An 18,305-nucleotide genomic window follows, 5' to 3' on the forward strand; every position below is an offset into this window, starting at 1 on the left:
AGATAAAAAACAAAAAACAAAATATCATTACATTATAAGACTTGGTAAATAAATATTGAAATTGTAATAGTTAAAATTATGGCACGTCTTCGCTTACGGCCATATCACGTTGAAAACACCGGTTCTCGTCCGATCCACGAAGTTACACAACGTAGAGCCTGGTCAGTACTTAGATGGGTGACCGCTTGGGAATACCAGGTGCTGTAAGCATTTCCCCTGAATTTTTGGAAAAACTCATAAAAATGCGCTCGATTTTAATGTAAAATATTAGATAAAAAAACAAAAACCAAAATATCATTACATTATCAGATTTGGTAAATAAATATTGAAATTGTAATAGTTAAAATTATGGCACGTCTTCGCTTACGGCCATATCACGTTGAAAACACCGGTTCTCGTCCGATCCCCGAAGTTAAGCAACGTAGAGCCTGGTCAGTACTTAGATGGGTGACCGCTTGGGAATACCAGGTGCTGTAAGCATTTCCCCTGAATTTTTGGAAAAACTCATAAAAATGCGTTCGATTTTAATGTAAAATATTAGATAAAAAAACAAAAAACAAAATATCATTACATTATCAGATTTGGTAAATAAATATTGAAATTGTAATAGTTAAAATTATGGCACGTCTTCGCTTACGGCCATATCACGTTGAAAACACCGGTTCTCGTCCGATCCCCGAAGTTAAGCAACGTAGAGCCTGGTCAGTACTTAGATGGGTGACCGCTTGCGAATACCAGGTGCTGTAAGCATTTCCCCTGAATTTTTGGAAAAACTCATAAAAATGCGTTCGATTTTAATGTAAAATATTAGATAAAAAACAAAAAACAAAATATCATTACATTATCAGATTTGGTAAATAAATATTGAAATTGTAATAGTTAAAATTATGGCACGTCTTCGCTTACGGCCATATCACGTTGAAAACACCGGTTCTCGTCCGATCCCCGAAGTTAAGCAACGAAGAGCCTGGTTAGTACTTAGATGGGTGACCGCTTGGGAATACCAGGTGCTGTAAGCATTTCCCCTGAATTTTTGGAAAAACTCATAAAAATTCGTTCGATTTTAATGTAAAATATTAGGTAAAAAAAACAAATAAAGTATCATTAAATTATCAGATTTGGTAAATAAATATTGAAATTGTAATAGTTAAAATTATGGCACTTCTTCGCTTACAGCCATATTACGTTGAAAACACCGGTTCTCGTCCGATCCCCGAAGTTAAGCAACGTAGAGCCTGGTCAGTACTTAGATGGGTGACCGCTTGGGAATACCAGGTGCTGTAAGCATTTCCACTGAATTTTTGGAAAAACTCATAAAAATGCGTTCGATTTTAATGTAAAATATTAGATAAAAAAACAAAAAACAAAATATCATTACATTATCAGATTTGGTAAATAAATATTGAAATTGTAATAGTTAAAATTATGGCACGTCTTCGCTTACGGCCATATCACGTTGAAAACACCGGTTCTCGTCCGATCCCCGAAGTTAAGCAACGTAGAGCCTGGTCAGTACTTAGATAGGTGACCGCTTGGGAATACCAGGTGCTGTAAGCATTTCCCCTGAATTTTTGGAAAAACTCATAAAAATGCGTTCGATTTTAATGTAAAATATTAGGTAAAACAAACAAATAAAGTATCATTAAATTATCAGATTTTCTAAATAAATATTGAAATTGTAATAGTTAAAATTATGGCACTTCTTCGCTTACAGCCATATTACGTTGAAAACACCGGTTCTCGTCCGATCCCCGAAGTTAAGCAACGTAGAGCCTGGTCAGTACTTAGATGGGTGACCGCTTGGGAATACCAGGTGCTGTAAGCATTTCCACTGAATTTTTGGAAAAACTCATAAAAATGCGTTCGATTTTAATGTAAAATATTAGGTAAAACAAACAAATGAAGTATCATTAAATTATCAGATTTGGTAAATAAATATTGAAATTGTAATAGTTAAAATTATGGCACTTCTTCGCTTACAGCCATATTACGTTGAAAACACCGGTTCTCGTCCGATCCCCGAAGTTAAGCAACGTAGAGCCTGGTCAGTACTTAGACGGGTGACCGCTTGGGAATACCAGGTGCTGTAAGCATTTCCCCTGAATTTTTGGAAAAACTCATAAAAATGCGCTCGATTTTAATGTAAAATATTAGATAAAAAAACAAAAAACAAAATATCATTACATTATCAGATTTGGTAAATAAATATTAAAATTGTAATAGTTAAAATTATGGCACGTCTTCGCTTACGGCCATATCACGTTGAAAACACCGGTTCTCGTCCGATCCCCGACGTTAAGCAACGTAGAGCCTGGTCAGTACTTAGATGGGTGACCGCTTGGGAATACCAGGTGCTGTAAGCATTTCCCCTGAATTTTTGGAAAAACTCATAAAAATGCGTTCGATTTTAATGTAAAATATTAGATAAAAAAACAAAAAACAAAATATCATTACATTATCAGATTTGGTAAATAAATATTGAAATTGTAATAGTTAAAATTATGGCACGTCTTCGCTTACGGCCATATCACGTTGAAAACACCGGTTCTCGTCCGATCCCCGAAGTTAAGCAACGTAGAGCCTGGTCAGTACTTAGATAGGTGACCGCTTGGGAATACCAGGTGCTGTAAGCATTTCCCCTGAATTTTTGGAAAAACTCATAAAAATGCGTTCGATTTTAATGTAAAATATTAGATAAAAAAACAAAACACAAAATATCATTACATTATCAGATGTGGTAAATAAATATTGAAATTGTAATAGTTAAAATTATGGCACGTCTTCGCTTACGGCCATATCACGTTGAAAACACCGGTTCTCGTCCGATCCCCGAAGTTAAGCAACGTAGAGCCTGGTCAGTACTTAGATAGGTGACCGCTTGGGAATACCAGGTGCTGTAAGCATTTCCCCTGAATTTTTGGAAAAACTCATAAAAATGCGTTCGATTTTGATGTAAAATATTAGGTAAAAAAAACAAATAAAGTATCATTAAATTATCAGATTTGGTAAATAAATATTGAAATTGTAATAGTTAAAATTATCGCGCTTCTTCGCTTACGGCCATATCACGTTGAAAACACCGGTTCTCGTCCGATCCCCGAAGTTAAGCAACGTAGAGCCTGGTCAGTACTTAGATGGGTGACCGCTTGGGAATACCAGGTGCTGTAAGCATTTCCCCTGAATTTTTGGAAAAACGCATAAAAATGCGTTCGATTTTAATGTAAAATATTAGATAAAAAAACAAAAAACAAAATATCATTACATTATCAGATTTGGTAAATAAATATTGAAATTGTAATAGTTAAAATTATCGCACGTCTTCGCTTACGGCCATATCACGTTGAAAACACCGGTTCTCGTCCGATCCCCCGAATTTAAGCAACGTAAAGCCTGGTCAGTACTTAGATGGGTGACCGCTTGGGAATACCAGGTGCTGTAAGCATTTCCGCTGAATGTTTTGAAAAACTCATAAAAATGCGTTCGATTTTAATGTAAAATATTAGGTAAAAAAAACAAATAAAGTATCATTAAATTATCAGATTTGGTAAATAAATATTGAAATTGTAATAGTTAAAATTATGGCACTTCTTAGCTTACGGCCATATCACGTTGAAAACACCGGTTCTCGTCCGATCCCCGAAGTCAAGCAACGTAGAGCCTGGTCAGTACTTAGATGGGTGACCGCTTGGAAATAACAGGTGCTGTAAGCATTTCCCCTGAATTTTTGGAAAAACTCATAAAAATGCGTTCGATTTTAATGTAAAATATTAGGTAAAACAAACAAATAAAGTCATTAAATTATCAGATTTGGTAAATAAATATTGAAATTGTAATAGTTAAAATTATGGAACTTCTTCGCTTACGGCCATATTACGTTGAAAACACCGGTTCTCGTCCGATCCCCGAAGTTAAGCAACGTAGAGCCTGGTCAGTACTTAGATGGGTGACCGCTTGGGAATACCAGGTGCTGTAAGCATTTCCCCTGAATTTTTGGAAAAACTCATAAAAATGCGTTCGATTTTAATGTAAAATATTAGATAAAAAAACAAAACACAAAATATCATTACATTATCAGATGTGGTAAATAAATATTAAAATTGTAATAGTTAAAATTATGGCACGTCTTCGCTTACGGCCATATCACGTTGAAAACACCGGTTCTCGTCCGATCCCCGAAGTTAAGCAACGTAGAGCCTGGTCAGTACTTAGATAGGTGACCGCTGTGGAATACCAGGTGCTGTAAGCATTTCCCCTGAATTTTTGGAAAAACTCATAAAAATGCGTTCGATTTTGATGTAAAATATTAGGTAAAAAAAACAAATAAAGTATCATTAAATTATCAGATTTGGTAAATAAATATTGAAATTGTAATAGTTTAAATTATCGCGCTTCTTCGCTTACGGCCATATCACGTTGAAAACACCGGTTCTCGTCCGATCCCCGAAGTTAAGCAACGTAGAGCCTGGTCAGTACTTAGATGGGTGACCGCTTGGGAATACCAGGTGCTGTAAGAATTTCCCCTGAATTTTTGGAAAAACGCATAAAAATGCGTTCGATTTTAATGTAAAATATTAGATAAAAAAACAAAAAACAAAATATCATTACATTATCAGATTTGGTAAATAAATATTGAAATTGTAATAGTTAAAATTATCGCACGTTTTCGCTTACGGCCATATCACGTTGAAAACACCGGTTCTCGTCCGATCCCCCGAATTTAAGCAACGTAAAGCCTGGTCAGTACTTAGATGGGTGACCGCTTGGGAATACCAGGTGCTGTAAGCATTTCCGCTGAATGTTTTGAAAAACTCATAAAAATGCGTTCGATTTTAATGTAAAATATTAGGTAAAAAAAACAAATAAAGTATCATTAAATTATCAGATTTGGTAAATAAATATTGAAATTGTAATAGTTAAAATTATGGCACTTCTTCGCTTACGGCCATATCACGTTGAAAACACCGGTTCTCGTCCGATCCCCGAAGTCAAGCAACGTAGAGCCTGGTCAGTACTTAGATGGGTGACCGCTTGGAAATAACAGGTGCTGTAAGCATTTCCCCTGAATTTTTGGAAAAACTCATAAAAATGCGTTCGATTTTAATGTAAAATATTAGGTAAAACAAACAAATAAAGTCATTAAATTATCAGATTTGGTAAATAAATATTGAAATTGTAATAGTTAAAATTATGGCACTTCTTCGCTTACGGCCATATTACGTTGAAAACACCGGTTCTCGTCCGATCCCCGAAGTTAAGCAACGTAGAGCCTGGTCAGTACTTAGATGGGTGACCGCTTGGGAATACCAGGTGCTGTAAGCATTTCCCCTGAATTTTTGGAAAAACTCATAAAAATGCGTTCGATTTTAATGTAAAATATTAGATAAAAAAACAAAAAACAAAATATCATTAAATTATCAGATTTGGTAAATAAATTTTGAAATTGTAATAGTTAAAATTATGGCACGTCTTCGCTTACGGCCATATCACGTTGAAAACACCGGTTCTCGTCCGATCCCCGAAGTTAAGCAACGTAGAGCCTGGTCAGTACTTAGATAGGTGACCGCTTGGGAATACCAGGTGCTGTAAGCATTTCCCCTGAATTTTTGGAAAAACTCATAAAAATGCGTTCGATTTTAATGTAAAATATTAGATAAAAAACAAAAAACAAAATATCATTACATTATCAGATTTGGTAAATAAATATTGAAATTGTAATAGTTAAAATTATGGCACGTCTTCGCTTACGGCCATATCACGTTGAAAACACCGGTTCTCGTCCGATCCCCGAAGTTAAGCAACGTAGAGCCTGGTCAGTACTTAGATGGGTGACCGCTTGGGAATACCAGGTGCTGTAAGCATTTCCCCTGAATTTTTGGAAAAACTCATAAAAATGCGTTCGATTTTAATGTAAAATATTAGGTAAAAAAAAAACAAATAAAGTATCATTAAATTATCAGATTTGGTAAATAAATATTGAAATTGTAATAGTTAAAATTATCGCACTTCTTCGCTTACGGCAATATCACGTTGAAAACACCGGTTCTCGTCCGATCCCCGAAGTTAAGCAACGTAGAGCCTGGTCAGTACTTAGATGGGTGACCGCTTGGGAATACCAGGTGCTGTAAGCATTTCCCCTGAATTTTTGGAAAAACTCATAAAAATTCGTTCGATTTTAATGTAAAATATTAGATAAAAAACAAAAAACAAAATATCATTACATTATCAGATTTGGTAAATAAACATTGAAATTGTAATAGTTAAAATTATGGCACGTCTTCGCTTACGGCCATATCACGTTGAAAACACCGGTTCTCGTCCGATCCCCGAAGTTAAGCAACGTAGAGCCTGTTCAGTACTTAGATGGGTGACCGCTTGGGAATACCAGGTGCTGTAAGCATTTCCCCTGAATTTTTGGAAAAACTCATAAAAATGCGTTCGATTTTGATGTAAAATATTAGGTAAAAAAAACAAATGAAGTATCATTAAATTATCAGATTTTCTAAATAAATATTGAAATTGTAATAGTTAAAATTATGGCACTTCTTCGCTTACGGCCATATTAGATTCAAAACACCGGTTCTCGTCCGATCCCCGAAGTTAAGCAACGTAGAGCCTGGTCAGTACTTAGACGGGTGACCGCTTGGGAATACCAGGTGCTGTAAGCATTTCCCCTGAATTTTTGGAAAAACTCATAAAAATGCGTTCGATTTTAATGTAAAATATTAGATAAAAAAACAAAAAACAAAATATCATTACATTATCAGATTTGGTAAAGAAATATTAAAATTGTAATAGTTAAAATTATGGCACGTCTTCGCTTACGGCCATATCACGTTGAAAACACCGGTTCTCGTCCGATCCCCGAAGTTAAGCAACGTAGAGCCTGGTCAGTACTTAGATGGGTGACCGCTTGGGAATACCAGGTGCTGTAAGCATTTCCCCTGAATTTTTGGAAAAACTCATAAAAATGCGTTCGATTTTAATGTAAAATATTAGATAAAAAAACAAAAAACAAAATATCATTACATTATCAGATTTGGTAAATAAATATTGAAATTGTAATAGTTAAAATTATGGCACGTCTTCGCTTACGGCCATATCACGTTGAAAACACCGGTTCTCGTCCGATCCCCGAAGTTAAGCAACGAAGAGCCTGGTTAGTACTTAGATGGGTGACCGCTTGGGAATACCAGGTGCTGTAAGCATTTCCCCTGAATTTTTGGAAAAACTCATAAAAATTCGTTCGATTTTAATGTAAAATATTAGGTAAAAAAAACAAATAAAGTATCATTAAATTATCAGATTTGGTAAATAAATATTGAAATTGTAATAGTTAAAATTATGGCACTTCTTAGCTTACGGCCATATCACGTTGAAAACACCGGTTCTCGTCCGATCCCCGAAGTCAAGCAACGTAGAGCCTGGTCAGTACTTAGATGGGTGACCGCTTGGAAATAACAGGTGCTGTAAGCATTTCCCCTGAATTTTTGGAAAAACTCATAAAAATGCGTTCGATTTTAATGTAAAATATTAGGTAAAACAAACAAATAAAGTCATAAATTATCAGATTTGGTAAATAAATATTGAAATTGTAATAGTTAAAATTATGGCACTTCTTCGCTTACGGCCATATTACGTTGAAAACACCGGTTCTCGTCCGATCCCCGAAGTTAAGCAACGTAGAGCCTGGTCAGTACTTAGACGGGTGACCGCTTGGGAATACCAGGTGCTGTAAGCATTTCCCCTGAATTTTTGGAAAAACTCATAAAAATGCGTTCGATTTTAATGTAAAATATTAGATAAAAAAACAAAAAACAAAATATCATTACATTATCAGATTTGGTAAATAAATATTAAAATTGTAATAGTTAAAATTATGGCACGTCTTCGCTTACGGCCATATCACGTTGAAAACACCGGTTCTCGTCCGATCCCCGACGTTAAGCAACGTAGAGCCTGGTCAGTACTTAGATGGGTGACCGCTTGGGAATACCAGGTGCTGTAAGCATTTCCCCTGAATTTTTGGAAAAACTCATAAAAATGCGTTCGATTTTAATGTAAAATATTAGATAAAAAAACAAAAAACAAAATATCATTACATTATCAGATTTGGTAAATAAATATTGAAATTGTAATAGTTAAAATTATGGCACGTCTTCGCTTACGGCCATATCACGTTGAAAACACCGGTTCTCGTCCGATCCCCGAAGTTAAGCAACGTAGAGCCTGGTCAGTACTTAGATAGGTGACCGCTTGGGAATACCAGGTGCTGTAAGCATTTCCCCTGAATTTTTGGAAAAACTCATAAAAATGCGTTCGATTTTAATGTAAAATATTAGATAAAAAAACAAAACACAAAATATCATTACATTATCAGATGTGGTAAATAAATATTAAAATTGTAATAGTTAAAATTATGGCACGTCTTCGCTTACGGCCATATCACGTTGAAAACACCGGTTCTCGTCCGATCCCCGAAGTTAAGCAACGTAGAGCCTGGTCAGTACTTAGATAGGTGACCGCTTGGGAATACCAGGTGCTGTAAGCATTTCCCCTGAATTTTTGGAAAAACTCATAAAAATGCGTTCGATTTTGATGTAAAATATTAGGTAAAAAAAACAAATAAAGTATCATTAAATTATCAGATTTGGTAAATAAATATTGAAATTGTAATAGTTAAAATTATCGCGCTTCTTCGCTTACGGCCATATCACGTTGAAAACACCGGTTCTCGTCCGATCCCCGAAGTTAAGCAACATAGAGCCTGGTCAGTACTTAGATGGGTGACCGCTTGGGAATACCAGGTGCTGTAAGCATTTCCCCTGAATTTTTGGAAAAACGCATAAAAATGCGTTCGATTTTAATGTAAAATATTAGATAAAAAAACAAAAAACAAAATATCATTACATTATCAGATTTGGTAAATAAATATTGAAATTGTAATAGTTAAAATTATGGCACGTCTTCGCTTACGGCCATATCACGTTGAAAACACCGGTTCTCGTCCGATCCCCCGAATTTAAGCAACGTAAAGCCTGGTCAGTACTTAGATGGGTGACCGCTTGGGAATACCAGGTGCTGTAAGCATTTCCGCTGAATGTTTTGAAAAACTCATAAAAATGCGTTCGATTTTAATGTAAAATATTAGGTAAAAAAAACAAATAAAGTATCATTAAATTATAAGATTTGGTAAATAAATATTGAAATTGTAATAGTTAAAATTATGGCACTTCTTAGCTTACGGCCATATCACGTTGAAAACACTTGTTCTCGTCCGATCCCCAAAGTCAAGCAACGTAGAGCCTGGTCAGTACTTAGATGGGTGACCGCTTGGAAATAACAGGTGCTGTAAGCATTTCCCCTGAATTTTTGGAAAAACACATAAAAATGCGTTCGATTTTAATGTAAAATATTAGGTAAAACAAACAAATAAAGTCATTAAATTATCAGATTTGGTAAATAAATATTGAAATTGTAATAGTTAAAATTATGGCACTTCTTCGCTTACGGCCATATTACGTTGAAAACACCGGTTCTCGTCCGATCCCCGAAGTTAAGCAACGTAGAGCCTGGTCAGTACTTAGATGGGTGACCGCTTGGGAATACCAGGTGCTGTAATCATTTCCCCTGAATTTTTGGAAAAACTCATAAAAATGCGTTCGATTTTAATGTAAAATATTAGATAAAAAAACAAAAAACAAAATATCATTACATTATCAGATTTGGTAAATAAATTTTGAAATTGTAATAGTTAAAATTATGGCACGTCTTCGCTTACGGCCATATCACGTTGAAAACACCGGTTCTCGTCCGATCCCCGAAGTTAAGCAACGTAGAGCCTGGTCAGTACTTAGATGGGTGACCGCTTGGGAATACCAGGTGCTGTAAGCATTTCCCCTGAATTTTTGGAAAAACTCATAAAAATGCGTTCGATTTTAATGTAAAATATTAGATAAAAAACAAAAAACAAAATATCATTACATTATCAGATTTGGTAAATAAATATTGAAATTGTAATAGTTAAAATTATGGCACGTCTTCGCTTACGGCCATATCACGTTGAAAACACCGGTTCTCGTCCGATCCCCGAAGTTAAGCAACGTAGAGCCTGGTCAGTACTTAGATGGGTGACCGCTTGGGAATACCAGGTGCTGTAAGCATTTCCCCTGAATTTTTGGAAAAACTCATAAAAATGCGTTCGATTTTAATGTAAAATATTAGATAAAAAAACAAAAACCAAAATATCATTACATTATCAGATTTGGTAAATAAATATTGACATTGTAATAGTTAAAGTTATGGCACGTCTTCGCTTACGGCCATATCACGTTGAAAACACCGGTTCTCGTCCGATCCCCGAAGTTAAGCAACGTAGAGCCTGGTCAGTACTTAGATAGGTGACCGCTTGGGAATACCAGGTGCTGTAAGCATTTCCCCTGAATTTTTGGAAAAACTCATAAAAATGCGTTCGATTTTAATGTAAAATATTAGGTAAAAAAAAACAAATAAAGTATCATTAAATTATCAGATTTGGTAAATAAATATTGAAATTGTAATAGTTAAAATTATCGCACTTCTTCGCTTACGGCCATATCACGTTGAAAACACCGGTTCTCGTCCGATCCCCGAAGTTAAGCAACGTAGAGCCTGGTCAGTACTTAGATGGGTGACCGCTTGGGAATACCAGGTGCTGTAAGCATTTCCCCTGAATTTTTGGAAAAACGCATAAAAATGCGTTCGATTTTAATGTAAAATATTAGATAAAAAAACAAAAAACAAAATATCATTACATTATCAGATTTGGTAAATAAATATTGAAATTGTAATAGTTAAAATTATGGCACGTCTTCGCTTACGGCCATATCACGTTGAAAACACCGGTTCTCGTCCGATCCCCGAAGTTAAGCAACGTAGAGCCTGGTCAGTACTTAGATAGGTGACCGCTTGGGAATACCAGGTGCTGTAAGCATTTCCCCTGAATTTTTGGAAAAACTCATAAAAATGCGTTCGATTTTAATGTAAAATATTAGATAAAAAAACAAAACACAAAATATCATTACATTATCAGATGTGGTAAATAAATATTAAAATTGTAATAGTTAAAATTATGGCACGTCTTCGCTTACGGCCATATCACGTTGAAAACACCGGTTCTCGTCCGATCCCCGAAGTTAAGCAACGTAGAGCCTGGTCAGTACTTAGATAGGTGACCGCTTGGGAATACCAGGTGCTGTAAGCATTTCCCCTGAATTTTTGGAAAAACTCATAAAAATGCGTTCGATTTTGATGTAAAATATTAGGTAAAAAAAACAAATAAAGTATCATTAAATTATCAGATTTGGTAAATAAATATTGAAATTGTAATAGTTAAAATTATCGCGCTTCTTCGCTTACGGCCATATCACGTTGAAAACACCGGTTCTCGTCCGATCCCCGAAGTTAAGCAACGTAGAGCTTGGTCAGTACTTAGATGGGTGACCGCTTGGGAATACCAGGTGCTGTAAGCATTTCCCCTGAATTTTTGGAAAAACGCATAAAAATGCGTTCGATTTTAATGTAAAATATTAGATAAAAAAACAAAAAACAAAATATCATTACATTATCAGATTTGGTAAATAAATATTGAAATTGTAATAGTTAAAATTATCGCACGTCTTCGCTTACGGCCATATCACGTTGAAAACACCGGTTCTCGTCCGATCCCCCGAATTTAAGCAACGTAAAGCCTGGTCAGTACTTAGATGGGTGACCGCTTGGGAATACCAGGTGCTGTAAGCATTTCCGCTGAATGTTTTGAAAAACTCATAAAAATGCGTTCGATTTTAATGTAAAATATTAGGTAAAAAAAACAAATAAAGTATCATTAAATTATAAGATTTGGTAAATAAATATTGAAATTGTAATAGTTAAAATTATGGCACTTCTTAGCTTACGGCCATATCACGTTGAAAACACTTGTTCTCGTCCGATCCCCAAAGTCAAGCAACGTAGAGCCTGGTCAGTACTTAGATGGGTGACCGCTTGGAAATAACAGGTGCTGTAAGCATTTCCCCTGAATTTTTGGAAAAACTCATAAAAATGCGTTCGATTTTAATGTAAAATATTAGGTAAAACAAACAAATAAAGTCATTAAATTATCAGATTTGGTAAATAAATATTGAAATTGTAATAGTTAAAATTATGGCACTTCTTCGCTTACGGCCATATTACGTTGAAAACACCGGTTCTCGTCCGATCCCCGAAGTTAAGCAACGTAGAGCCTGGTCAGTACTTAGATGGGTGACCGCTTGGGAATACCAGGTGCTGTAATCATTTCCCCTGAATTTTTGGAAAAACTCATAAAAATGCGTTCGATTTTAATGTAAAATATTAGATAAAAAAACAAAAAACAAAATATCATTACATTATCAGATTTGGTAAATAAATTTTGAAATTGTAATAGTTAAAATTATGGCACGTCTTCGCTTACGGCCATATCACGTTGAAAACACCGGTTCTCGTCCGATCCCCGAAGTTAAGCAACGTAGAGCCTGGTCAGTACTTAGATGGGTGACCGCTTGGGAATACCAGGTGCTGTAAGCATTTCCCCTGAATTTTTGGAAAAACTCATAAAAATGCGTTCGATTTTAATGTAAAATATTAGATAAAAAACAAAAAACAAAATATCATTACATTATCAGATTTGGTAAATAAATATTGAAATTGTAATAGTTAAAATTATGGCACGTCTTCGCTTACGGCCATATCACGTTGAAAACACCGGTTCTCGTCCGATCCCCGAAGTTAAGCAACGTAGAGCCTGGTCAGTACTTAGATGGGTGACCGCTTGGGAATACCAGGTGCTGTAAGCATTTCCCCTGAATTTTTGGAAAAACTCATAAAAATGCGTTCGATTTTAATGTAAAATATTAGATAAAAAAACAAAAACCAAAATATCATTACATTATCAGATTTGGTAAATAAATATTGACATTGTAATAGTTAAAGTTATGGCACGTCTTCGCTTACGGCCATATCACGTTGAAAACACCGGTTCTCGTCCGATCCCCGAAGTTAAGCAACGTAGAGCCTGGTCAGTACTTAGATAGGTGACCGCTTGGGAATACCAGGTGCTGTAAGCATTTCCCCTGAATTTTTGGAAAAACTCATAAAAATGCGTTCGATTTTAATGTAAAATATTAGGTAAAAAAAAACAAATAAAGTATCATTAAATTATCAGATTTGGTAAATAAATATTGAAATTGTAATAGTTAAAATTATCGCACTTCTTCGCTTACGGCCATATCACGTTGAAAACACCGGTTCTCGTCCGATCCCCGAAGTTAAGCAACGTAGAGCCTGGTCAGTACTTAGATGGGTGACCGCTTGGGAATACCAGGTGCTGTAAGCATTTCCCCTGAATTTTTGGAAAAACTCATAAAAATTCGTTCGATTTTAATGTAAAATATTAGATAAAAAACAAAAAACAAAATATCATTACATTATCAGATTTGGTAAATAAATATTGAAATTGTAATAGTTAAAATTATGGCACGTCTTCGCTTACGGCCATATCACGTTGAAAACACCGGTTCTCGTCCGATCCCCGAAGTTAAGCAACGTAGAGCCTGTTCAGTACTTAGATGGGTGACCGCTTGGGAATACCAGGTGCTGTAAGCATTTCCCCTGAATTTTTGGAAAAACTCATAAAAATGCGTTCGATTTTGATGTAAAATATTAGGTAAAAAAAACAAATGATGTATCATTAAATTATTAGATTTTCTAAATAAATATTGAAATTGTAATAGTTAAAATTATGGCACTTCTTCGCTTACGGCCATATTAGATTCAAAACACCGGTTGTCGTCCGATCCCCGAAGTTAAGCAACGTAGAGCCTGGTCAGTACTTAGACGGGTGACCGCTTGGGAATACCAGGTGCTGTAAGCATTTCCCCTGAATTTTTGGAAAAACTCATAAAAATGCGTTCGATTTTAATGTAAAATATTAGATAAAAAAACAAAAAACAAAATATCATTACATTATCAGATTTGGTAAATAAATATTAAAATTGTAATAGTTAAAATTATGGCACGTCTTCGCTTACGGCCATATCACGTTGAAAACACCGGTTCTCGTCCGATCCCCGAAGTTTAGCAACGTAGAGCCTGGTCAGTACTTAGATGGGTGACCGCTTGGGAATACCAGGTGCTGTAAGCATTTCCCCTGAATTTTTGGAAAAACTCATAAAAATGCGTTCGATTTTAATGTAAAATATTAGATAAAAAAACAAAAAACAAAATATCATTACATTATCAGATTTGGTAAATAAATATTGAAATTGTAATAGTTAAAATTATGGCACGTCTTCGCTTACGGCCATATCACGTTGAAAACACCGGTTCTCGTCCGATCCCCCGAATTTAAGCAACGTAAAGCCTGGTCAGTACTTAGATGGGTGACCGCTTGGGAATACCAGGTGCTGTAAGCATTTCCGCTGAATGTTTTGAAAAACTCATAAAAATGCGTTCGATTTTAATGTAAAATATTAGGTAAAAAAAACAAATAAAGTATCATTAAATTATCAGATTTGGTAAATAAATATTGAAATTGTAATAGTTAAAATTATGGCACTTCTTAGCTTACGGCCATATCACGTTGAAAACACCGGTTCTCGTCCGATCCCCGAAGTCAAGCAACGTAGAGCCTGGTCAGTACTTAGATGGGTGACCGCTTGGGAATAACAGGTGCTGTAAGCATTTCCCCTGAATTTTTGGAAAAACTCATAAAAATGCGTTCGATTTTAATGTTAAATATTAGGTAAAACAAACAAATAAAGTCATTAAATTATCAGATTTGGTAAATAAATATTGAAATTGTAATAGTTAAAATTATGGCACTTCTTCGCTTACGGCCATATTACGTTGAAAACACCGGTTCTCGTCCGATCCCCGAAGTTAAGCAACGTAGAGCCTGGTCAGTACTTAGATGGGTGACCGCTTGGGAATACCAGGTGCTGTAAGCATTTCCCCTGAATTTTTGGAAAAACTCATAAAAATGCGTTCGATTTTAATGTAAAATATTAGATAAAAAAACAAAAAACAAAATATCATTACATTATCAGATTTGGTAAATAAATTTTGAAATTGTAATAGTTAAAATTATGGCACGTCTTCGCTTACGGCCATATCACGTTGAAAACACCGGTTCTCGTCCGATCCCCGAAGTTAAGCAACGTAGAGCCTGGTCAGTACTTAGATGGGTGACCGCTTGGGAATACCAGGTGCTGTAAGCATTTCCCCTGAATTTTTGGAAAAACTCATAAAAATGAGTTCGATTTTAATGTAAAATATTAGATAAAAAACAAAAAACAAAATATCATTACATTATCAGATTTGGTAAATAAATATTGAAATTGTAATAGTTAAAATTATGGCACGTCTTCGCTTACGGCCATATCACGTTGAAAACACCGGTTCTCGTCCGATCCCCGAAGTTAAGCAACGTAGAGCCTGGTCAGTACTTAGATGGGTGACCGCTTGGGAATACCAGGTGCTGTAAGCATTTCCCCTGAATTTTTGGAAAAACTCATAAAAATACGTTCGATTTTAATGTAAAATATTAGATAAAAAAACAAAAACCAAAATATCATTACATTATCAGATTTGGTAAATAAATATTGACATTGTAATAGTTAAATTTATGGCACGTCTTCGCTTACGGCCATATCACGTTGAAAACACCGGTTCTCGTCCGATCCCCGAAGTTAAGCAACGTAGAGCCTGGTCAGTACTTAGATAGGTGACCGCTTGGGAATACCAGGTGCTGTAAGCATTTCCCCTGAATTTTTGGAAAAACTCATAAAAATGCGTTCGATTTTGATGTAAAATATTAGGTAAAAAAAACAAATAAAGTATCATTAAATTATCAGATTTGGTAAATAAATATTGAAATTGTAATAGTTAAAATTATCGCGCTTCTTCGCTTACGGCCATATCACGTTGAAAACACCGGTTCTCGTCCGATCCCCGAAGTTAAGCAACGTAGAGCTTGGTCAGTACTTAGATGGGTGACCGCTTGGGAATACCAGGTGCTGTAAGCATTTCCCCTGAATTTTTGGAAAAACGCATAAAAATGCGTTCGATTTTAATGTAAAATATTAGATAAAAAAACAAAAAACAAAATATCATTACATTATCAGATTTGGTAAATAAATATTGAAATTGTAATAGTTAAAATTATCGCACGTCTTCGCTTACGGCCATATCACGTTGAAAACACCGTTTCTCGTCCGATCCCCCGAATTTAAGCAACGTAAAGCCTGGTCAGTACTTAGATGGGTGACCGCTTGGGAATACCAGGTGCTGTAAGCATTTCCGCTGAATGTTTTGAAAAACTCATAAAAATGCGTTCGATTTTAATGTAAAATATTAGGTAAAAAAAACAAATAAAGTATCATTAAATTATAAGATTTGGTAAATAAATATTGAAATTGTAATAGTTAAAATTATGGCACTTCTTAGCTTACGGCCATATCACGTTGAAAACACTTGTTCTCGTCCGATCCCCAAAGTCAAGCAACGTAGAGCCTGGTCAGTACTTAGATGGGTGACCGCTTGGAAATAACAGGTGCTGTAAGCATTTCCCCTGAATTTTTGGAAAAACTCATAAAAATGCGTTCGATTTTAATGTAAAATATTAGGTAAAACAAACAAATAAAGTCATTAAATTATCAGATTTGGTAAATAAATATTGAAATTGTAATAGTTAAAATTATGGCACTTCTTCGCTTACGGCCATATTACGTTGAAAACACCGGTTCTCGTCCGATCCCCGAAGTTAAGCAACGTAGAGCCTGGTCAGTACTTAGATGGGTGACCGCTTGGGAATACCAGGTGCTGTAATCATTTCCCCTGAATTTTTGGAAAAACTCATAAAAATGCGTTCGATTTTAATGTAAAATATTAGATAAAAAAACAAAAAACAAAATATCATTACATTATCAGATTTGGTAAATAAATTTTGAAATTGTAATAGTTAAAATTATGGCACGTCTTCGCTTACGGCCATATCACGTTGAAAACACCGGTTCTCGTCCGATCCCCGAAGTTAAGCAACGTAGAGCCTGGTCAGTACTTAGATGGGTGACCGCTTGGGAATACCAGGTGCTGTAAGCATTTCCCCTGAATTTTTGGAAAAACTCATAAAAATGCGTTCGATTTTAATGTAAAATATTAGATAAAAAACAAAAAACAAAATATCATTACATTATCAGATTTGGTAAATAAATATTGAAATTGTAATAGTTAAAATTATGGCACGTCTTCGCTTACGGCCATATCACGTTGAAAACACCGGTTCTCGTCCGATCCCCGAAGTTAAGCAACGTAGAGCCTGGTCAGTACTTAGATGGGTGACCGCTTGGGAATACCAGGTGCTGTAAGCATTTCCCCTGAATTTTTGGAAAAACTCATAAAAATGCGTTCGATTTTAATGTAAAATATTAGATAAAAAAACAAAAACCAAAATATCATTACATTATCAGATTTGGTAAATAAATATTGACATTGTAATAGTTAAAGTTATGGCACGTCTTCGCTTACGGCCATATCACGTTGAAAACACCGGTTCTCGTCCGATCCCCGAAGTTAAGCAACGTAGAGCCTGGTCAGTACTTAGATAGGTGACCGCTTGGGAATACCAGGTGCTGTAAGCATTTCCCCTGAATTTTTGGAAAAACTCATAAAAATGCGTTCGATTTTAATGTAAAATATTAGGTAAAAAAAAACAAATAAAGTATCATTAAATTATCAGATTTGGTAAATAAATATTGAAATTGTAATAGTTAAAATTATCGCACTTCTTCGCTTACGGCCATATCACGTTGAAAACACCGGTTCTCGTCCGATCCCCGAAGTTAAGCAACGTAGAGCCTGGTCAGTACTTAGATGGGTGACCGCTTGGGAATACCAGGTGCTGTAAGCATTTCCCCTGAATTTTTGGAAAAACTCATAAAAATTCGTTCGATTTTAATGTAAAATATTAGATAAAAAACAAAAAACAAAATATCATTACATTATCAGATTTGGTAAATAAATATTGAAATTGTAATAGTTAAAATTATGGCACGTCTTCGCTTACGGCCATATCACGTTGAAAACACCGGTTCTCGTCCGATCCCCGAAGTTAAGCAACGTAGAGCCTGTTCAGTACTTAGATGGGTGACCGCTTGGGAATACCAGGTGCTGTAAGCATTTCCCCTGAATTTTTGGAAAAACTCATAAAAATGCGTTCGATTTTGATGTAAAATATTAGGTAAAAAAAACAA

At 35.3% G+C, this 18,305-nt stretch overlaps 57 non-coding genes and 11 pseudogenes across 57 annotated transcripts; all 68 read left to right on the plus strand.

Annotated features, from left to right (window-relative positions):
• Positions 1-91: 91 nt before the first annotated feature.
• Positions 92-210, plus strand: LOC145301261 (5S ribosomal RNA). The gene has a single exon (XR_013873460.1). It is a non-coding gene; the product is annotated as a 5S ribosomal RNA (ribosomal RNA).
• A 151-nt stretch (positions 211-361) lies between these two features.
• Positions 362-480, plus strand: LOC145299242 (5S ribosomal RNA). Its single transcript, XR_013871507.1, has one exon. It is a non-coding gene; the product is annotated as a 5S ribosomal RNA (ribosomal RNA).
• Positions 481-631: 151 nt separating this feature from the next.
• On the plus strand, positions 632-750 carry LOC145299707 (5S ribosomal RNA). Its single transcript, XR_013871955.1, has one exon. It is a non-coding gene; the product is annotated as a 5S ribosomal RNA (ribosomal RNA).
• Positions 751-900: 150 nt separating this feature from the next.
• Positions 901-1,019, plus strand: LOC145299031 (5S ribosomal RNA). The gene has a single exon (XR_013871297.1). It is a non-coding gene; the product is annotated as a 5S ribosomal RNA (ribosomal RNA).
• A 149-nt stretch (positions 1,020-1,168) lies between these two features.
• Positions 1,169-1,287, plus strand: LOC145299884 (5S ribosomal RNA). Its single transcript, XR_013872126.1, has one exon. It is a non-coding gene; the product is annotated as a 5S ribosomal RNA (ribosomal RNA).
• A 151-nt stretch (positions 1,288-1,438) lies between these two features.
• On the plus strand, positions 1,439-1,557 carry LOC145300192 (5S ribosomal RNA). The gene has a single exon (XR_013872426.1). It is a non-coding gene; the product is annotated as a 5S ribosomal RNA (ribosomal RNA).
• A 149-nt stretch (positions 1,558-1,706) lies between these two features.
• LOC145299885 (5S ribosomal RNA) lies at positions 1,707-1,825 on the plus strand. The gene has a single exon (XR_013872127.1). It is a non-coding gene; the product is annotated as a 5S ribosomal RNA (ribosomal RNA).
• A 149-nt stretch (positions 1,826-1,974) lies between these two features.
• On the plus strand, positions 1,975-2,093 carry LOC145300642 (5S ribosomal RNA). Its single transcript, XR_013872856.1, has one exon. It is a non-coding gene; the product is annotated as a 5S ribosomal RNA (ribosomal RNA).
• A 151-nt stretch (positions 2,094-2,244) lies between these two features.
• LOC145299871 (5S ribosomal RNA) lies at positions 2,245-2,363 on the plus strand. The gene has a single exon (XR_013872113.1). It is a non-coding gene; the product is annotated as a 5S ribosomal RNA (ribosomal RNA).
• Positions 2,364-2,514: 151 nt separating this feature from the next.
• Positions 2,515-2,633, plus strand: LOC145300193 (5S ribosomal RNA). The gene has a single exon (XR_013872427.1). It is a non-coding gene; the product is annotated as a 5S ribosomal RNA (ribosomal RNA).
• A 151-nt stretch (positions 2,634-2,784) lies between these two features.
• On the plus strand, positions 2,785-2,903 carry LOC145300195 (5S ribosomal RNA). The gene has a single exon (XR_013872429.1). It is a non-coding gene; the product is annotated as a 5S ribosomal RNA (ribosomal RNA).
• A 149-nt stretch (positions 2,904-3,052) lies between these two features.
• LOC145299243 (5S ribosomal RNA) lies at positions 3,053-3,171 on the plus strand. The gene has a single exon (XR_013871508.1). It is a non-coding gene; the product is annotated as a 5S ribosomal RNA (ribosomal RNA).
• Positions 3,172-3,322: 151 nt separating this feature from the next.
• On the plus strand, positions 3,323-3,442 carry LOC145301349 (5S ribosomal RNA; annotated as a pseudogene).
• A 149-nt stretch (positions 3,443-3,591) lies between these two features.
• Positions 3,592-3,710, plus strand: LOC145301036 (5S ribosomal RNA). Its single transcript, XR_013873238.1, has one exon. It is a non-coding gene; the product is annotated as a 5S ribosomal RNA (ribosomal RNA).
• A 147-nt stretch (positions 3,711-3,857) lies between these two features.
• LOC145299787 (5S ribosomal RNA) lies at positions 3,858-3,976 on the plus strand. The gene has a single exon (XR_013872032.1). It is a non-coding gene; the product is annotated as a 5S ribosomal RNA (ribosomal RNA).
• Positions 3,977-4,127: 151 nt separating this feature from the next.
• LOC145301106 (5S ribosomal RNA) lies at positions 4,128-4,246 on the plus strand. Its single transcript, XR_013873307.1, has one exon. It is a non-coding gene; the product is annotated as a 5S ribosomal RNA (ribosomal RNA).
• Positions 4,247-4,395: 149 nt separating this feature from the next.
• LOC145300101 (5S ribosomal RNA) lies at positions 4,396-4,514 on the plus strand. Its single transcript, XR_013872336.1, has one exon. It is a non-coding gene; the product is annotated as a 5S ribosomal RNA (ribosomal RNA).
• A 151-nt stretch (positions 4,515-4,665) lies between these two features.
• LOC145301350 (5S ribosomal RNA) lies at positions 4,666-4,785 on the plus strand (annotated as a pseudogene).
• A 149-nt stretch (positions 4,786-4,934) lies between these two features.
• On the plus strand, positions 4,935-5,053 carry LOC145301037 (5S ribosomal RNA). Its single transcript, XR_013873239.1, has one exon. It is a non-coding gene; the product is annotated as a 5S ribosomal RNA (ribosomal RNA).
• Positions 5,054-5,200: 147 nt separating this feature from the next.
• LOC145299788 (5S ribosomal RNA) lies at positions 5,201-5,319 on the plus strand. Its single transcript, XR_013872033.1, has one exon. It is a non-coding gene; the product is annotated as a 5S ribosomal RNA (ribosomal RNA).
• Positions 5,320-5,470: 151 nt separating this feature from the next.
• Positions 5,471-5,589, plus strand: LOC145300196 (5S ribosomal RNA). The gene has a single exon (XR_013872430.1). It is a non-coding gene; the product is annotated as a 5S ribosomal RNA (ribosomal RNA).
• A 150-nt stretch (positions 5,590-5,739) lies between these two features.
• LOC145299244 (5S ribosomal RNA) lies at positions 5,740-5,858 on the plus strand. Its single transcript, XR_013871509.1, has one exon. It is a non-coding gene; the product is annotated as a 5S ribosomal RNA (ribosomal RNA).
• A 151-nt stretch (positions 5,859-6,009) lies between these two features.
• On the plus strand, positions 6,010-6,128 carry LOC145299621 (5S ribosomal RNA). The gene has a single exon (XR_013871872.1). It is a non-coding gene; the product is annotated as a 5S ribosomal RNA (ribosomal RNA).
• A 150-nt stretch (positions 6,129-6,278) lies between these two features.
• On the plus strand, positions 6,279-6,397 carry LOC145299709 (5S ribosomal RNA). The gene has a single exon (XR_013871957.1). It is a non-coding gene; the product is annotated as a 5S ribosomal RNA (ribosomal RNA).
• A 149-nt stretch (positions 6,398-6,546) lies between these two features.
• LOC145301422 (5S ribosomal RNA) lies at positions 6,547-6,665 on the plus strand (annotated as a pseudogene).
• A 151-nt stretch (positions 6,666-6,816) lies between these two features.
• LOC145299245 (5S ribosomal RNA) lies at positions 6,817-6,935 on the plus strand. Its single transcript, XR_013871510.1, has one exon. It is a non-coding gene; the product is annotated as a 5S ribosomal RNA (ribosomal RNA).
• Positions 6,936-7,086: 151 nt separating this feature from the next.
• On the plus strand, positions 7,087-7,205 carry LOC145299042 (5S ribosomal RNA). The gene has a single exon (XR_013871308.1). It is a non-coding gene; the product is annotated as a 5S ribosomal RNA (ribosomal RNA).
• Positions 7,206-7,354: 149 nt separating this feature from the next.
• LOC145301039 (5S ribosomal RNA) lies at positions 7,355-7,473 on the plus strand. The gene has a single exon (XR_013873241.1). It is a non-coding gene; the product is annotated as a 5S ribosomal RNA (ribosomal RNA).
• A 146-nt stretch (positions 7,474-7,619) lies between these two features.
• Positions 7,620-7,738, plus strand: LOC145300588 (5S ribosomal RNA). The gene has a single exon (XR_013872802.1). It is a non-coding gene; the product is annotated as a 5S ribosomal RNA (ribosomal RNA).
• Positions 7,739-7,889: 151 nt separating this feature from the next.
• On the plus strand, positions 7,890-8,008 carry LOC145299873 (5S ribosomal RNA). The gene has a single exon (XR_013872115.1). It is a non-coding gene; the product is annotated as a 5S ribosomal RNA (ribosomal RNA).
• A 151-nt stretch (positions 8,009-8,159) lies between these two features.
• LOC145300197 (5S ribosomal RNA) lies at positions 8,160-8,278 on the plus strand. The gene has a single exon (XR_013872431.1). It is a non-coding gene; the product is annotated as a 5S ribosomal RNA (ribosomal RNA).
• A 151-nt stretch (positions 8,279-8,429) lies between these two features.
• LOC145300198 (5S ribosomal RNA) lies at positions 8,430-8,548 on the plus strand. The gene has a single exon (XR_013872432.1). It is a non-coding gene; the product is annotated as a 5S ribosomal RNA (ribosomal RNA).
• Positions 8,549-8,697: 149 nt separating this feature from the next.
• On the plus strand, positions 8,698-8,816 carry LOC145300220 (5S ribosomal RNA). The gene has a single exon (XR_013872453.1). It is a non-coding gene; the product is annotated as a 5S ribosomal RNA (ribosomal RNA).
• Positions 8,817-8,967: 151 nt separating this feature from the next.
• On the plus strand, positions 8,968-9,087 carry LOC145301353 (5S ribosomal RNA; annotated as a pseudogene).
• A 149-nt stretch (positions 9,088-9,236) lies between these two features.
• Positions 9,237-9,355, plus strand: LOC145301360 (5S ribosomal RNA; annotated as a pseudogene).
• A 147-nt stretch (positions 9,356-9,502) lies between these two features.
• LOC145300373 (5S ribosomal RNA) lies at positions 9,503-9,621 on the plus strand. The gene has a single exon (XR_013872599.1). It is a non-coding gene; the product is annotated as a 5S ribosomal RNA (ribosomal RNA).
• A 151-nt stretch (positions 9,622-9,772) lies between these two features.
• LOC145299246 (5S ribosomal RNA) lies at positions 9,773-9,891 on the plus strand. Its single transcript, XR_013871511.1, has one exon. It is a non-coding gene; the product is annotated as a 5S ribosomal RNA (ribosomal RNA).
• A 150-nt stretch (positions 9,892-10,041) lies between these two features.
• On the plus strand, positions 10,042-10,160 carry LOC145299248 (5S ribosomal RNA). The gene has a single exon (XR_013871513.1). It is a non-coding gene; the product is annotated as a 5S ribosomal RNA (ribosomal RNA).
• Positions 10,161-10,311: 151 nt separating this feature from the next.
• Positions 10,312-10,430, plus strand: LOC145300199 (5S ribosomal RNA). The gene has a single exon (XR_013872433.1). It is a non-coding gene; the product is annotated as a 5S ribosomal RNA (ribosomal RNA).
• Positions 10,431-10,580: 150 nt separating this feature from the next.
• Positions 10,581-10,699, plus strand: LOC145299249 (5S ribosomal RNA). Its single transcript, XR_013871514.1, has one exon. It is a non-coding gene; the product is annotated as a 5S ribosomal RNA (ribosomal RNA).
• A 151-nt stretch (positions 10,700-10,850) lies between these two features.
• On the plus strand, positions 10,851-10,969 carry LOC145300200 (5S ribosomal RNA). Its single transcript, XR_013872434.1, has one exon. It is a non-coding gene; the product is annotated as a 5S ribosomal RNA (ribosomal RNA).
• Positions 10,970-11,120: 151 nt separating this feature from the next.
• On the plus strand, positions 11,121-11,239 carry LOC145300201 (5S ribosomal RNA). Its single transcript, XR_013872435.1, has one exon. It is a non-coding gene; the product is annotated as a 5S ribosomal RNA (ribosomal RNA).
• A 149-nt stretch (positions 11,240-11,388) lies between these two features.
• On the plus strand, positions 11,389-11,507 carry LOC145299624 (5S ribosomal RNA). Its single transcript, XR_013871875.1, has one exon. It is a non-coding gene; the product is annotated as a 5S ribosomal RNA (ribosomal RNA).
• A 151-nt stretch (positions 11,508-11,658) lies between these two features.
• LOC145301354 (5S ribosomal RNA) lies at positions 11,659-11,778 on the plus strand (annotated as a pseudogene).
• Positions 11,779-11,927: 149 nt separating this feature from the next.
• LOC145301361 (5S ribosomal RNA) lies at positions 11,928-12,046 on the plus strand (annotated as a pseudogene).
• A 147-nt stretch (positions 12,047-12,193) lies between these two features.
• Positions 12,194-12,312, plus strand: LOC145300374 (5S ribosomal RNA). Its single transcript, XR_013872600.1, has one exon. It is a non-coding gene; the product is annotated as a 5S ribosomal RNA (ribosomal RNA).
• A 151-nt stretch (positions 12,313-12,463) lies between these two features.
• On the plus strand, positions 12,464-12,582 carry LOC145299250 (5S ribosomal RNA). Its single transcript, XR_013871515.1, has one exon. It is a non-coding gene; the product is annotated as a 5S ribosomal RNA (ribosomal RNA).
• Positions 12,583-12,732: 150 nt separating this feature from the next.
• Positions 12,733-12,851, plus strand: LOC145299252 (5S ribosomal RNA). The gene has a single exon (XR_013871516.1). It is a non-coding gene; the product is annotated as a 5S ribosomal RNA (ribosomal RNA).
• Positions 12,852-13,002: 151 nt separating this feature from the next.
• On the plus strand, positions 13,003-13,121 carry LOC145300202 (5S ribosomal RNA). The gene has a single exon (XR_013872436.1). It is a non-coding gene; the product is annotated as a 5S ribosomal RNA (ribosomal RNA).
• A 150-nt stretch (positions 13,122-13,271) lies between these two features.
• On the plus strand, positions 13,272-13,390 carry LOC145299253 (5S ribosomal RNA). Its single transcript, XR_013871517.1, has one exon. It is a non-coding gene; the product is annotated as a 5S ribosomal RNA (ribosomal RNA).
• Positions 13,391-13,540: 150 nt separating this feature from the next.
• On the plus strand, positions 13,541-13,659 carry LOC145299710 (5S ribosomal RNA). The gene has a single exon (XR_013871958.1). It is a non-coding gene; the product is annotated as a 5S ribosomal RNA (ribosomal RNA).
• A 149-nt stretch (positions 13,660-13,808) lies between these two features.
• LOC145301470 (5S ribosomal RNA) lies at positions 13,809-13,927 on the plus strand (annotated as a pseudogene).
• A 151-nt stretch (positions 13,928-14,078) lies between these two features.
• LOC145300395 (5S ribosomal RNA) lies at positions 14,079-14,197 on the plus strand. Its single transcript, XR_013872620.1, has one exon. It is a non-coding gene; the product is annotated as a 5S ribosomal RNA (ribosomal RNA).
• A 151-nt stretch (positions 14,198-14,348) lies between these two features.
• On the plus strand, positions 14,349-14,468 carry LOC145301355 (5S ribosomal RNA; annotated as a pseudogene).
• Positions 14,469-14,617: 149 nt separating this feature from the next.
• LOC145300419 (5S ribosomal RNA) lies at positions 14,618-14,736 on the plus strand. Its single transcript, XR_013872642.1, has one exon. It is a non-coding gene; the product is annotated as a 5S ribosomal RNA (ribosomal RNA).
• Positions 14,737-14,883: 147 nt separating this feature from the next.
• Positions 14,884-15,002, plus strand: LOC145299789 (5S ribosomal RNA). The gene has a single exon (XR_013872034.1). It is a non-coding gene; the product is annotated as a 5S ribosomal RNA (ribosomal RNA).
• Positions 15,003-15,153: 151 nt separating this feature from the next.
• LOC145299254 (5S ribosomal RNA) lies at positions 15,154-15,272 on the plus strand. Its single transcript, XR_013871518.1, has one exon. It is a non-coding gene; the product is annotated as a 5S ribosomal RNA (ribosomal RNA).
• A 150-nt stretch (positions 15,273-15,422) lies between these two features.
• LOC145299255 (5S ribosomal RNA) lies at positions 15,423-15,541 on the plus strand. The gene has a single exon (XR_013871519.1). It is a non-coding gene; the product is annotated as a 5S ribosomal RNA (ribosomal RNA).
• A 151-nt stretch (positions 15,542-15,692) lies between these two features.
• Positions 15,693-15,811, plus strand: LOC145300204 (5S ribosomal RNA). Its single transcript, XR_013872437.1, has one exon. It is a non-coding gene; the product is annotated as a 5S ribosomal RNA (ribosomal RNA).
• Positions 15,812-15,960: 149 nt separating this feature from the next.
• LOC145299625 (5S ribosomal RNA) lies at positions 15,961-16,079 on the plus strand. The gene has a single exon (XR_013871876.1). It is a non-coding gene; the product is annotated as a 5S ribosomal RNA (ribosomal RNA).
• A 151-nt stretch (positions 16,080-16,230) lies between these two features.
• On the plus strand, positions 16,231-16,350 carry LOC145301456 (5S ribosomal RNA; annotated as a pseudogene).
• Positions 16,351-16,499: 149 nt separating this feature from the next.
• LOC145301363 (5S ribosomal RNA) lies at positions 16,500-16,618 on the plus strand (annotated as a pseudogene).
• A 147-nt stretch (positions 16,619-16,765) lies between these two features.
• On the plus strand, positions 16,766-16,884 carry LOC145300375 (5S ribosomal RNA). Its single transcript, XR_013872601.1, has one exon. It is a non-coding gene; the product is annotated as a 5S ribosomal RNA (ribosomal RNA).
• Positions 16,885-17,035: 151 nt separating this feature from the next.
• Positions 17,036-17,154, plus strand: LOC145299256 (5S ribosomal RNA). Its single transcript, XR_013871520.1, has one exon. It is a non-coding gene; the product is annotated as a 5S ribosomal RNA (ribosomal RNA).
• Positions 17,155-17,304: 150 nt separating this feature from the next.
• LOC145299257 (5S ribosomal RNA) lies at positions 17,305-17,423 on the plus strand. The gene has a single exon (XR_013871521.1). It is a non-coding gene; the product is annotated as a 5S ribosomal RNA (ribosomal RNA).
• A 151-nt stretch (positions 17,424-17,574) lies between these two features.
• On the plus strand, positions 17,575-17,693 carry LOC145300205 (5S ribosomal RNA). Its single transcript, XR_013872438.1, has one exon. It is a non-coding gene; the product is annotated as a 5S ribosomal RNA (ribosomal RNA).
• A 150-nt stretch (positions 17,694-17,843) lies between these two features.
• LOC145299258 (5S ribosomal RNA) lies at positions 17,844-17,962 on the plus strand. The gene has a single exon (XR_013871522.1). It is a non-coding gene; the product is annotated as a 5S ribosomal RNA (ribosomal RNA).
• Positions 17,963-18,112: 150 nt separating this feature from the next.
• On the plus strand, positions 18,113-18,231 carry LOC145299711 (5S ribosomal RNA). The gene has a single exon (XR_013871959.1). It is a non-coding gene; the product is annotated as a 5S ribosomal RNA (ribosomal RNA).
• Positions 18,232-18,305: the final 74 nt, after the last annotated feature.

The sequence above is a fragment of the Euprymna scolopes genome, chromosome 18, assembly GCF_053919585.1.
Source record: "Euprymna scolopes isolate OS-2025 chromosome 18, ASM5391958v1, whole genome shotgun sequence".
Classification (NCBI taxonomy): domain Eukaryota; kingdom Metazoa; phylum Mollusca; class Cephalopoda; order Sepiida; family Sepiolidae; genus Euprymna; species Euprymna scolopes.